Raw genomic sequence first — 13,526 nt, forward strand, 5'->3', positions numbered from 1 at the left:
TTCTCCAGCCCCAGCCCTTCTCCATGCCCTGATAACATTTCACACAGCTATTTAACAAGCAAGGTTAAGGTTTCTTTTAACTGGCTATTAAAATCAGAGCACAGAGACAAGTTTTGTAAAGCTTGGTTTCCATAGAGGATAACTTTTCTTCTGTGGGTTTAAAAAAATGAGAATCTTGATTGAAACTGCAGGCAGCCACATAAACAGTAAAGCCCACTCAGTCTTCCAAATGCAAACAGAATGTGAGGATCTTTTCCCTGAGGTTAAAAGGAATGCAAATTCATATGATTTGTTTCCAAATTTTTTAAAAAGGTGAAAATGCTAGTAAGACCGCTGTGAACTCAGATGACACTTCCAAGTGCAGGCTGTACTGATTTTTACCTCGCCACACTCCTAAGAAGACCTTCCCTTGGCATCCAGCTTCTGAGGCTTCCTCTTTCTCTGTTCTTGTCTTCAAAAGAACAGGAAATGCCAGCAGGTTTTGTTTTTCTCTGCCCCCGGGGTGCTCCCGTCCCTTTTATCAGAACAGTGGCAACTTCAAGTTAGAGGCAGCCCCTGGAACTAGTTTCAGAGCTGAGCTGGTTTTGATGTAAAAATACATACATACATATGCTCACATGCACGCGCGCGCGCGCGCACACACACACACGCATATATACTGGTAGCTGACATTTACTAAATGCTTATTACATGCCAGCCACTTTAAAAACAACTTATGTGAATTATTTCATCCTCACAACTTTGTGACGTAGGTTACAACAATGGCAATGATAATGGCAAACACAAAGCAGCACGTGTCAGCACATGTAAGCATGTTCTAAGTGCTTCACACACCTGAAGCATTCATTTACTCTTCACAACCTCGTAAGGCAGGCGCTATTATTATCCTCACTTTATAGGTGAGGAACCTGAGGCTTAACAGAGGTTGAGAAATTTAGCCGAAGCCACTCACCTAATAAGTGGTGAAGCCTGGGTTCAAACACAGTCAGCGGGGCCCCAGCGCCCCTCTAACGATTCCATCCTCACCGCCCCTCAGTGGACAGGAGCGCCCTGGGATCATTCCACCTAGAGAGGCACAGCCCCGAGCATCTACTCTGTGCAGTCCTGCTGCTTCCTCCAGGGGCTCCTTGTTCAGCAAGGGAGTGTGGGTGCAGAAAAGACCCTTACACATAGAGCCTCATATAGAGCAGTCAGCTAGGCTGAAAGACCTCTTCATACCAAATGTTCCAGACAGAGAAAGATCAGACTAGTGGAGGGGAATCAAGAAAGTCCCATGGAAAAATAGATAAGCAACAAGGATATACTGTATATCCTTGTTTTTGTTTTTTTTAAAATTCATATATGTATTTTAAAATCAAACACAATTAAATAGAATATGGTTTAAGTACATGAATACTTCGCTTTAGAAGAATAACAGAGGTGGTACATAGTACCAAAAACTCATACACAGCCTTTCCACTTCTTTTGTTGATGAAATAGTGTGCGTCTATACAATCAAATATTGCAGTGGAGTAAATTCTCTGTTCATTCAAGACTTTCTCAAGGACAGAGGTGATTAATAATTATATATTCATATGTACATATATATATACAGAGAATTATAGCCACTATCTTCTAATAACCTATAATGAAGTATAATCAGCAAAAATACTAAATCACTATGCTGTACACCTGAAACTAAATAATATAATCTTGTAAATCAACTATAATTAATTTAAAAAAAAAAAGAAAGGCCCATGGAGAGCACAGCCTCAGCAGTGAATGAGGAGGAAGGACTGACAGAGGCCCGGTGTTGGGGGTGGATGAGTGAGTGCGCCAGGGGCCTGGAGGCGACAGAGTGGCGGAGGAGACAAATATTGTGAGTCCACGCATACGAACCACTAGAACAGGTAAATTCACAGGCACAGAAAGGAGACTAGAGGGTACTAGAGGCGGAGGGCGGGGGGACGCGGAGCTATTGCTTAACAGGTACAGAGCTTCTGTTTGCGGGTTATGAAAATATTTCGGAAATAGCGGTGATGGTTGCACCACACTGTGAATGGAATTAATGCCAATGATGGAACGCTTAAAAACAGTTAAAATGGCAAATTTTATGTTATATATATTTTAACACACACACACACACACACACACACACACACACACACACACACACACACACACACACACACACACACACACAAGCTGAGGAGAAGCAGCCAGTGGGCCCAGACTGTCAAGGTCCCGGGAACCACCGTCACTGTGCTGCCCTGCTGCTGAGCCCAGGTGCCAGGGCTGCCATTCCTTCCCTTCGGGATCTGAGAGCTGGAGCCCTGGTGCCCGGCGACAGAATGCGACGGCCTGACAGCCTTGCTCTTTGCCTGCGTCCCCAAGGCCAGCTGCTCACTGGACCCCACCCCGGGCCTCTCCGCCCTCAGGCTGCCAGTCTCCAAGCCGCCTCCGGGCCCTCGGTCCCGCAGGGCTGTGGCTTTCCTTTTCTCACTGCTTCAAGTTCTGCAATCACAATCTGTTTTCCAAAGCTGTGGATGCCAGAGGAAAAGCCGTGGCAGCGGCAGACTGTGTAATTAACGTGGAATGTTCCGAGGGAGCCGAGGACATGTGGGACAGAGGTCAGGCTCTCAAACAACAACACTTTCTGCTGCAAGAGGACTGTTTTCTCCCTTCCTTCTCCCTTCCCGGGATATCAAAACAATAAACCTCTGGGAGACAAAGAAATAAACCTGTCCTGCTTCACACGTACAAAGCAGGCCCTGGTGCAGGTGCGGGGACCCGCATGCGGGGCAACAGTTGGACAGACGATGCTCTGCTTCACTCACCACCTGGGCCTCCTGACTACAGAGACACACCTGCAAACACACACCATCGAAGCTCCCATCAACCCAGCAAGGCCACCTGGGGCCTGCACTGTCAGTCTGCATGCAGTCAAGTCAACAGAAGGAAAGTCCACTTTTTAAAAAATAATAAACTGGTTCACAAGCCCCTTTTCCTGTGAAAGTGAGCAAAGACAGAACTACTGAATAGAGAAATAAATGCACTAATTGCATTTGAAATCCTGTTCAGTATAGAGGTTCTTGAGAAAAATTTCTGTTTTTCAAGTGTAGCTTTGGTGATATTTGGGATCTGTTTATTGCCGGGCACAAAAAGGAGAGGGAAGAAAAAAAGTCTCACTTATCTACACTTAAAAAAAAAAAAAAAAAAAAAAACGAAGCCAGATTAAATAAAGTACCATAAATAATTCTCCAGAAGAAAAGTTTGGTGGAATCTGGAATTTCTAACTCCTATATAAAATCTTCTGAGAGCCTGCCTTTGAAATGAATCTTTGCCACTGCTTCATGTATCACTACTATATGACTGCTCACAACAAATGGCCCAGCCATGTCCGTCCCTGCCTCCCCCCATGGCCTGTGGACCTCTGACAGACAGGTGGACAGGGCTAGTTTCCTATTCATCTCTGAATCTCTGGTCTGCAACTAGCTTGGGATCTTGCTCAGAAAGTGTGGCCTATACCCATACATGGAAGTGAGTTACAACTCAGCATTTTGACTGCCAAAGTAACAAGATGGCATGATTTAGCTAGCATGGCGTCAGGGCTCGACCCCTCTCGCAGAAGGCAGATGTCTACAGAGTCTTCTATGCTGACCCTGGGGTGACGTCATGCTCCTCACTGCTTTTGCAATTAACTGAACTCCTTAGCACAACACAGGAGACCCGCACGACCCAGCCCCTGCCTGCGTCTGACCACATCCTCCGCTGCCCCCCAGCCCTGCCCCTTGTGCTCATCCAGACCGGAGCAGCTGGAGTCCCTGCACGCGCCACCTGCCAAGGCCTCTGTGCTGCTGCCCCTCTTGGCCGCAGTGTCCTTATCCCTCTTCTTCATTAAAATCCCAGCTCAGAGGCCACATCCTCTGTGTAGCTCCTTCCTCCGGGCCTCGGACACGTCCGTGGTTATGGTGTCTATAATCATCCTGTGTGCCTCTCTGACCTATCAAGCTGTGAGTTCTTGGAGGACAGGGCCTGTGTCTCTTTACATCTGAATCCCTGCTGCCTAGCCCAGTGCCTGGCAGGAAGTAGGGACTCAGTCTATATTTATTAAAGTGAATTTTTCCAGACAGGCACACTCTCACCACCAAATAGTAAGGATAAAACATGCCTTTTCCGAAATGGCTAGACTCCACGTTGTGACCACCCAGCCAAGGCCGTGGCCAGTGTCTGTGAAGGGCTTTGGGAGCAACTGAAGCCACACCCAGCCTCAGTGGGGTAGCCACAGAGCACCTCACAGCATATGATAGTGAGGCCGCAACCAATAAATACCTCATTATCTTCAGAGCCTGCTGGGCCACTTGCCAGGGCCGCGCTACCCTTTTAGAGCCTGGACGTGCACCACCAGACTGAACGTAATCTACTTAATTAATTTACAGCACAGAATAAACACTGTACCCCCAGTGCTGCCCTCACTCAAGCTGCTCGAATCACATTGGGAAAAACCCACAGTGTCTCCCTGGCAGGTTAGCACCAACACTCCCAGGGCATCGCCATGGTGAAACTGGTAAACACACCCCCTTTTGCAAAACCTCTCCCTTCCCTCTTATTAATTTTTCTAGAAATGTATACAACTTTCATCTGCTTCAAGTAAATGTTTGCAAATGTTAATTAGCCCCAGGGATACTCCCTTTGTACACTATACATTTCAGTGAGATTTGGGCAAAATATGGTGGTTATACATGTATCTCTGATTAGCATATGTTCTGAATGAAAATGAGAGCACCTGGCCCAACTTAATTAAGATGAAATATATGAAATTGGGATGTGTCAGAAAACATGCCTGGCAGGTTTGGTTCCTGATTCTACATTTTTCAAACAGTGAAGTTGGACTGAATGTTTTCTGATTTGGCTACCTTTTACATCTCTAAGGAATGAAAAGCCAGTACCTGATGGGGACAATGGCGGCTAAAGCTAGTGACCATCAGTGCTCCAGGCAGCAGATGGAAGGTGAGGCTTGGAATCTTACACGGAAATGGCGATTTGCTCAGGACAAGAGACTGGGATTTGAGGCCACGAGGGTGGGCCTCGTTTCTCAATGTCAGCCATCCGGTGGTTTGGTTGCAAGAAAGGCAATTCCACCCAGCAGCCTATATTCATCATTTCTGGAATAGTAAGGCATACACGCTCTCAGGGCCCAGAGAGAATCAATCTAGGTAAGGCAAGAGAGGGGTTAGATTTTAAAGGGAAAACGTTCTTTGCCTTTCAAAGCCTTTCAAAGGTTACTGACATTCACCATCTCTGTGCTTTTACCTACTCGGATAAATGAGGGAAGAGGCAATGCTCTGTGACACCTCTGGAATCCATCAAGGGGCAAGTTGCTAGGCAAGAGAACTGTGATTCAGGGCTTGGGCCACTAGAATAAAAACTAAGAGAAACGATGCAGTCCTGTCAAGTAGCCAATCTGAATGGCATCCTTCGACCTCATGGAATAAGAGAGAGCCCCTGTAATATCTCAGAAGAAAACAGGAGCAGGGGTCATGCCTCTGACTGCTGAGCAGGGCCAGCACAGGCCGACGGTACCTCCTGTTCCTGCCAAACCGTGTGTTCAGACACGGCCATCCAACAAGGGTACAGAAATACCACGCTCTAAAGGTACATAGCTTCAAGTCTGTTGTTTGGAATTCTGAACACGACTTCATATAAAAACTATCTCCTCATGGTGTTTGGGCTCCTTTTTATACATGAAACACAGAATGACCTAGAGTTTAAATGGGAGGACCAATGGTGAAGGGAAGAGGGGTGTTCATGGCCGTGAAACTGACGGGTCAGCAGGGGCACTCTGGGACCACATTCCCATGACGATGGCCAGGAGGGGTCCACGTGTGTGTGCGCGTGTGTGTGTGTTTTGTGGGAGAGCAGGTCTGTGAGAGAAACATGGGGCTCCAGAAACAGAAACAGAAGCTCAGGGAAGGAACTGAAAGACAAGGAGAAACACCAAGCAGAGGTGAGGATTCTGAGTCCCAGTAACTCCTCAGTTGAAGTCTTTCTCTCTAAAAGGATTCACTTCCCAGGTGGGAACAAAGGTGAGCTGTTTCGCTGAGGCCAGGAGGGGGGGAGTGGGGGCAGCAATAGACTCCCGCTGTTTGCTGGACCAGGATGCCCGTAACTCAGCTGTTCGCTGTGATTAAAGAGCATTATGCAGGACCACGTGTTCGCCGAGCAGGATCAAGACCTCCAGCGCCCACAGGGCCAGACGGTGATGTGAGCGAGTGAGGCTGGGGCGGCATGTGTGGCGGAGGCGCTGGGGAGGGCTGGAGAGTACGGGCCATCAAAACAGCCGCCACGCCTCAGTCCTGGCCATGGGACCTGGAGAGAAGGCAGACACAGGACTGTCCTGCCTTCCGAGTTTTAAATAAAAGTATAAGATATCCTGATTTTAAATGGTGGCAACTAATACATATTAAGAAAAAAATGCCACAGGCAAAAAAACCCAAAAAAACACTCTTCTGCCTGGTTGGTGGGATACTAGTTTGCAGCCCCTTTCCCAGTGCCTATAGTCAGAATAAACCATTTGGTTCTTCGGTTCCCAAAGCTAGTTACAGACCAGAATCACTTAGGGTGTAGGTCCAAAATGCAGATTTAGAGACCCACCCTAGACCAACTGAATCCGAATCCCTCTGGGAGAAACCTAGGAACCTGTATCTTGAGGTTGTGATTATGATGTGGCCACACTGACTCTGAGGAACCCCTGACACGTTCGTATTACTTTCCTTGGCTTCATAGGTACAACCAAACCCTCACTTTTGTCTCATACCTCTAGTTCATAATGAGAAAATAATATTATAAGAATAATAAAATGACAACACCACAAAAAATACCGACCAAGGCTTCTAAAACTTCTCTCCAGGGAAAGGACAGAGGCCAGCGTATGGGAGACCTGGGACACAGCTGCTGCCGAGTGTGTAAAATTGTGTCTTCTCTAAAAGATTTATAAAATTTTAATATTCTACTCTATAATATACCCATATATATTTTAATATACCAATTTTCCCCCTACCAAATCTTTGAGAAAAACCGACTCTGGAGGAAGATGAAGTACGTTTATCCTGTGATTTGGAGGGCCCCCAAGAATTCCCCCAGCACAAGTGTCCCAGGATATTTACCAAAGTTTGAGAAGCACACACATATCCAGATCCATACTATTTCATTTAATCTAGGCCCACTGGCAAAATGCCACATGAAGTCCACAGGTGGGAGGCTACATGCAAAATTATTTGGCTTCTATTAAGACTTCTATTTAAATTTCTGCTCCAAAAAAAAGGCATGTGTGTGTGTTAGAAATGTGTTAGATGGGGGAGAAAATGATGACATAATAACAAGAAATCATCCTTCAACAACATACAGCTTTCAAAGGTTAATGGCTTAAGAGTGGTTTATTTACATTTTTTTTTTAATAAAAATAAGCAGTCAAAGGAAATTAAGCGCTTAAACTGCTCTAAAGGCCCTGCTCATCTGGGCAGCGAGGGTCACTTTTGGAGGATTTGCTCACTGGGTGGCTTTGTGGTGTGTGCAACTCAGACTCCTTCGGAAATAACAATGCACCCCGGAAGCTCCAGCCATGTGTATACCTCCTGTCTACACGCAGGCCCCAGAGCAATGGCCTGCAGACCTGTTTCAGCCACCCACTGGGGCCAGAGGGACCTGAGTGCTATCTACAGGCAGCAGAGCCCCTGCAGGCATTCTGCCATTGTCTGCATTGTGAGGCTGCAAGGAAACCAAGGTATTCCTGCTGGGCTTAACTCTTCCTTTCTTGGTGACATCGCCAACTGCCACCAGCATTTAAAGTCACACCTCCTGTTTTCCTACCTTCTCTTACCCTAATATCATTACTTCTTAGTAAGCTTAAAGCTAGGTTCCCTGGAAATATTACATTTTAGTAAGTGTGAGAACTCCTGATTAATTTCGGGCAGCATTTCACTGCTGTGTAGCACTTAACTATTGATCTGAATGCCCCAGGTGTTGATTCCTATGGAAAAGATGCTTTAAATTAAATGTGGGCTCTTTATGTCACAGTGCCCAACTTGTTGTCATGAATAAAGTGATAATCACACAGTCAATAAAGTTACTTCATGTTATTACACTAAGGAAAGTGATAAAAGCTCTTTGTGGAAGGCAAATATACACCATCATTCCCTCAGTCACTAACGTTCACGATGGCTTTATTCTCACCCTCACCCCACCCCCAAGAAAGTTCTGCCCCAGCTGGGACCCAAACCCACCTTCTCTCAAGGGATCAGCCACTTCCTCTCTGGGAGCCTCAAAATGGTGTCTAAGTCCCCTCAGCCGGAACGTTCCAGAGCTCAGTGCTTCTAAGCTGTTGTGCGGGAGGAGCCTCGAGAAGGTTCTCCCAGCTGCATGCAGACCCGGGAGTGGCACAGGTGAGACCCCTGCTGGCGAGGCGTGACCCTGCACCCACACCGAGGGGAGGGGGGGCTTCCCAGCAAAGAAGCTCTGAGGGTGCCGCATCCTCTTTCCAGCTTTCTTTCACCACTGTCTCCTCTGACTCAGGATATAATCCACTCCCCCTCCTATACCGACACGCTGGACAGCCCACTCCCCAGACAGGCGACAGAACCCGACCGTCAGCACTTACCCCTCCTGGGCCTCAGCTGAATTCCCAGACCACCCCCTAGAAGGGCGGGGGCGGGGAGGGGAGAACACACTTGGAGCCCTGCATATCTGGCCAGGGTGCCCACACATGACAAACTGCCTGCTCCCGATGGTAATAAAATCAGGGGCTCCTCGGAGTCTTTTTCTGTTGCTAACAGGATTAGAAAATAAAAATAAATCCCAAACACACAGAGGCACCCCACCTCTGCCTTATGGAGAGAGAACATTTGTTCTGTTTTGCCTAGAACGACCTTCCACCTTCCATTTACAGCTTCCCTTCAACAAGACTAAAAGCTGTCTCCAAACTCCTTTCAAAAAGAAGCAAGGGGGCCACAAGGTGCCAGGGGGCAAAATTAACAACAGCAATCTGTACTCTCCCCACCATTAACCCCTTCCCAGTGTTTCCCACTTGGAGTGGATCTGATGATCAAGCTCGGTCAGGGCGGCCTCAGGAGGCAGGCGCGGTGGAGACGGCCACCTCACACCTTAAATGGACACGTCGCCCTCCAGCCACGGCTTCATGGGCAGCAGGACCCTTCTTCCACGCCAGCTGCCTGACACGACACAACAAACAAGAACAGTCCTGTCGGGGTGACACAGCTCTAAGGCCATTCAGCTCTCACAAAATCGAGCTCTGTCCCATTTGAAGTATGGTGACAAAATCCCTCCCCCACTGACCCGGCTTCAGCAGCCCTCTGTCCTCACCCCGCCCGCACGGCGGAGCCGAGCCTCTCATCTCACAGGCCTGCAGGGGGCGCCGTGGGTCGCCGGCTCGGACTTCCAGTTCTGGGCCGCGTCAACCACAGCCTACGGCCCCTCCCTCCGCTCTTGTTTTTCTTTACTAAATATAACTGCATATTCAACCAACCAGGCATAAACGTTAATTAGAAGTGCAAGTCACTACATTTACAAAAACATGACATCTGAGCAAGACATAAAAAAAGCCTAAGAACTAGGTATAAGTGGAACCCTTCTCAAAAACCTTCAACTGTTATCGAATCGCTGAATTTAACTCTTGTTTTACTCATTTGAGACTTAGTAAAATCTTTCTCCTTTTAAAAAAGTCAATTTCTTGTTTGTAAAATACATGTTCAAAATAAAAAAGCTGGAAAACTCTATAAACCATAAAGAACAATAAAGAACACACACAACAATCTCTCTCTCATACACACGCACAGAGACCCGAAGCTAGAATTCAGGGTGTTTCAGCAAAGCAAACCCCAGGATTGCCCTCTACCACATGCTACTGTTACAGTCATTTCCCACAAAGTGTTTATCAATAATAAGTAAGGCAGCTATCATCTTGTAAATCAAGCATCACGCTCAGAGTTTTACCTGCATTTTCTTTAGTTCTCAAAACAACCCCAAAGGTAGTATTATTATTTCCAATATATCAACAAGGTAGCAAAGGCTCAGGGAAGTGAAATAAACTAGAAAATGGCACAGTCGGGATTTTAAATCACCGCAGTCCATCTGCCCTCAAAACGCATGCTCTCTGCATCACACCAGATGCTTTCTCTTTGTTTTTACAGACCTCCACTCTTGAGCAAGAGCAGTTTTAAAAAGGAAGGCACATGCATGGTGCTTCCACATGAGAGGCCAACACCTCCACAGCCACCTTCATTACAACTAAGAAGCTCCTGTGAGAGAGAGACAGAGAGAGAGTTAGTTTGCTAGGGCTGCTGTAACAAAGTACCACAAACTGGGTAGCTGAACAACAGAAATTTACTGCCCCACAGTTTTAGAGGCTAGAAGTCTGAGATCGAGGTGTCAGCAGGGTTGCTCCTCCTGGGGGCTGTGAGAACCCATCTGCTGCCTGCCTCTCCGCCAGCTTCTGGTGGTTTGTTAGCGATCTTTGGTGTCCTTCGCTTATAGAAGCAAAGCCCGATCGCTGCCTTCATCCCCACATGGTACTCTCCCTGTGTAAGTATGTCTGTGTCCCAATTTCCCCTTTTAATAAGGACATCAATCATATTGCATTAGGACGCACCCTCATGATCCCACCTTAACTAATTATATCTGTAATGACCCTATTTCTAAATAAGGTCACATTCTGAGGCACTGGGGGGTTAGGACTCCAACATATGAATTTGTCGGGGGACACAATTCAACCCATAACAGTGAGTGAGAAAGAGAGAAATATATGGGGCAGGGAGGCGGAGGATGGAAGGGAGGGAGGGAGGAAGGGAGAGAGTAAGAGAGGGAGAGGGAGGGAGAGCGGGAAAGGAGAGGAGGGGGCTGGGCTGACTGGGGCTGGGCTGTGTGCACTCCCTCTGGCCAGGACACGTCCCCAGGGTGGGTGTGGGACGGTGTCGGTGTTTCTTATGAAAGGGGTGCCCCTGTCATTGTGAACATCTGTAAGCAGTAGGTAAGGGACATGCTAATTGTGACCAAGTTTGAATACCACTGTGCCATCTCTGGCCCACCCACTGTCCACCACTGGTAGTGACTCTTGAATCATATATTGTCCCACAGAATTCTGCTGCCTTCAAGCTGGTAAGGCTGACAGATGGGCTTTGAATATATGCTGCCTCAGAGAACCTTGGGGAGAACTTACCTGTCAAAACAGAATAGAATTTTCAAAAATACAAACTCAACTTAAAGATTTAAAATAGAGGTAAGGTGCCCTTAGCCCATGCCTCCTGCAGGGAAAAAACAATACGTAAATGTAAGACATCATTTGCTCACCCCAATGGTGAAAGCTTGCTTCAAATAGAGCATGTGTGCTATATATGCAAAGTGTACATTAAGATGGGCTGTAAACGCTGTAGGAACTCATTTCTTCTGGTTTACTTGGCATTACTGTCGCTGCATAAGTGTTGTGCAAGTGATGTTGGTGCTAATATCAATCAGCAAATTGGTATACCACATCAGCTGAAGTGAGAAAAAATGGTTGTAATTATTCTTAAAACCAACAGGACCTTTTCTAACAAAGAAGAGAATCCATAGACTAGGAAACCGAAACAAGGCTTGCTGACACCTCAGTGACATTCTGACAAAAGGCTACAGGAATCCAGGTCAGATTCTGTGAACTATTACAGCTCAACACGGGGCAACTGATAAACACCGGTTTAATGGATGCTTGTGGGTTTTCCAGGCCCGGGAAGATCTGCACACACCATCCACTCTTCCCACTCCGGCACCTGTACTGCTCCCCTGTGAGGCAACACGGGGCAGGGCCGATACGCCCACCCTGCCCCCGCTGGGACCACGCACATTCTCATCGCCAAGCCCCAGGAGGTGGGGGAGCCACACAAGGCAGCCAAGAGAACACAGGTTTTGGAGCCTGATCTGCTTTTCAGCTGCAAGCCATGCCACTCACTAGCTGAGCTCTTTGAGCTTCAGCTTCCTGTAAGATGGGAATATTATTACACGTCTAGAGGCTGTTATAAAGATTAAACAGCATTTTGTACAAGTAGCCGTCGCACAGAGCCTGGCCATAGCCAGTCCTCGGTCAGTGGAACTTTCTGCTCTTCTTCCCTTCCATGAGAAGGATGGCGCCCTCTCAGGAGGGAACAATCTCCATCTGACTGGACCACAAGTATGAAATTTAAACAGAGTTGGAGATCCAGCGGGAGCTCAGAAAACTCCCAACATCCGGCACTGTCTTCTGACAAGCAAGTATGAAAGTTTTGAAAGTGTATTTGGGGAGGAGGGGTGTATTAACATACATTAACACTTCTTATGTGCCAGGCACTATTCTAAGAACTTTATATACTTTATAATAGTTGAATCCTCACAACAGCCCTGTGAGGTAGGTTTTATCCTTATCCTTACTTAACAGACGAGGAAACTGAGGCACAGAGAGGTTAAGTGGCTTGCCTAAGGTCACAGAATAAGTGGTGGAGTCAGGACCAAACCCAGGCAGTGTGGACCTAGCACCCATGAGCTTAACCACACTACTATGCTGCCCTTTCTTGTCAGAATCCTTTCTCTGCAGCTGGTTTGGGATTTCCCCCTCAGTTTAATGGATGTTTTGCTCCACTTTTTGCTGTTGTTGTTGTTGGAGCTAGATATAATTTTTTATTGAAGTATAAGGTGATTTACAATGCTGTATTAATTTTCCCTTCACTTTTTTTTTTAACATCTTCATTGGAGTATAATTGCTTTACAATGGTGTGTTAGTTTCTGCTTTGTAACAAAGTGAATCAGTTATACATTCCCTTCACTTTTTAATCATTCACTCCACAAACAATTGTTGACACTGACTCTGAGCCAGAAGCTGGGAAGACACAGCTGGGCTGGGAGGGAGGCCTGTAGGGCATCCACAGGCCTAATGAATGGGCAGAAAGGGGCGAGGGCCAGGAGAGGAGGAGAGAAGAGCACTCTGGGTGTTCAGATAGGGCGAGAGTGGGCTCCTGGGGCTGATGGTCACAGGATGCTACGGAGAAGGTGTGATCGAGCTGGCCGTGAAAGACAGAGAGGGTTTCGCAAGGGGGAGACAAGCGAAGAGAAGCCGCCCAGGAGGCAGGGGGGGCTCAAGCAAAGATAAGGTGAGCGCCTGGCCCAGCAGTAAGGGAGCATGAGCGTCCAATCTGGCTGGAGCGCAGCGGGCCCGTCACAAAGGCCTTGGATGCCAGGCCCCCCAGGGGCTAAAATTCACAGTGCGTCCCAGCACTCAGTTATGGAAGCAGGGATCTGCTGTAGAACTCCCTCTGGATTCTGCTCCGTAAGGCTGGTAACCCATCCTCCCGCAGAAACTGTGCCCCATTCCAAACGCTCTCCAGGAAAGCCACAGGGGGCCACCTTCTCTCTCCTCAACCTGGAGCCCTGAATACAGCTGCCCTGATTTGTCCCCCCAAAACAGGGGGCCTGAGGGATGATTACTGCCTGGAGAGCTGGGAGAAGCTGAGAATCATGAGCCTCCTGACTCC

At 47.4% G+C, this 13,526-nt stretch overlaps 1 protein-coding gene across 1 annotated transcript in view; it reads right to left on the reverse strand.

Moving 5' to 3' along the window:
* The window catches only part of XXYLT1 (xyloside xylosyltransferase 1), a 195,745-nt gene that overhangs the window by 22,783 nt on the left and 159,436 nt on the right, over positions 1–13,526 (reverse strand). The window lies entirely within an intron of this gene.

This window comes from Eschrichtius robustus, chromosome 6, assembly GCF_028021215.1.
Source record: "Eschrichtius robustus isolate mEscRob2 chromosome 6, mEscRob2.pri, whole genome shotgun sequence".
NCBI classification, from domain to species: Eukaryota; Metazoa; Chordata; class Mammalia; order Artiodactyla; family Eschrichtiidae; genus Eschrichtius; species Eschrichtius robustus.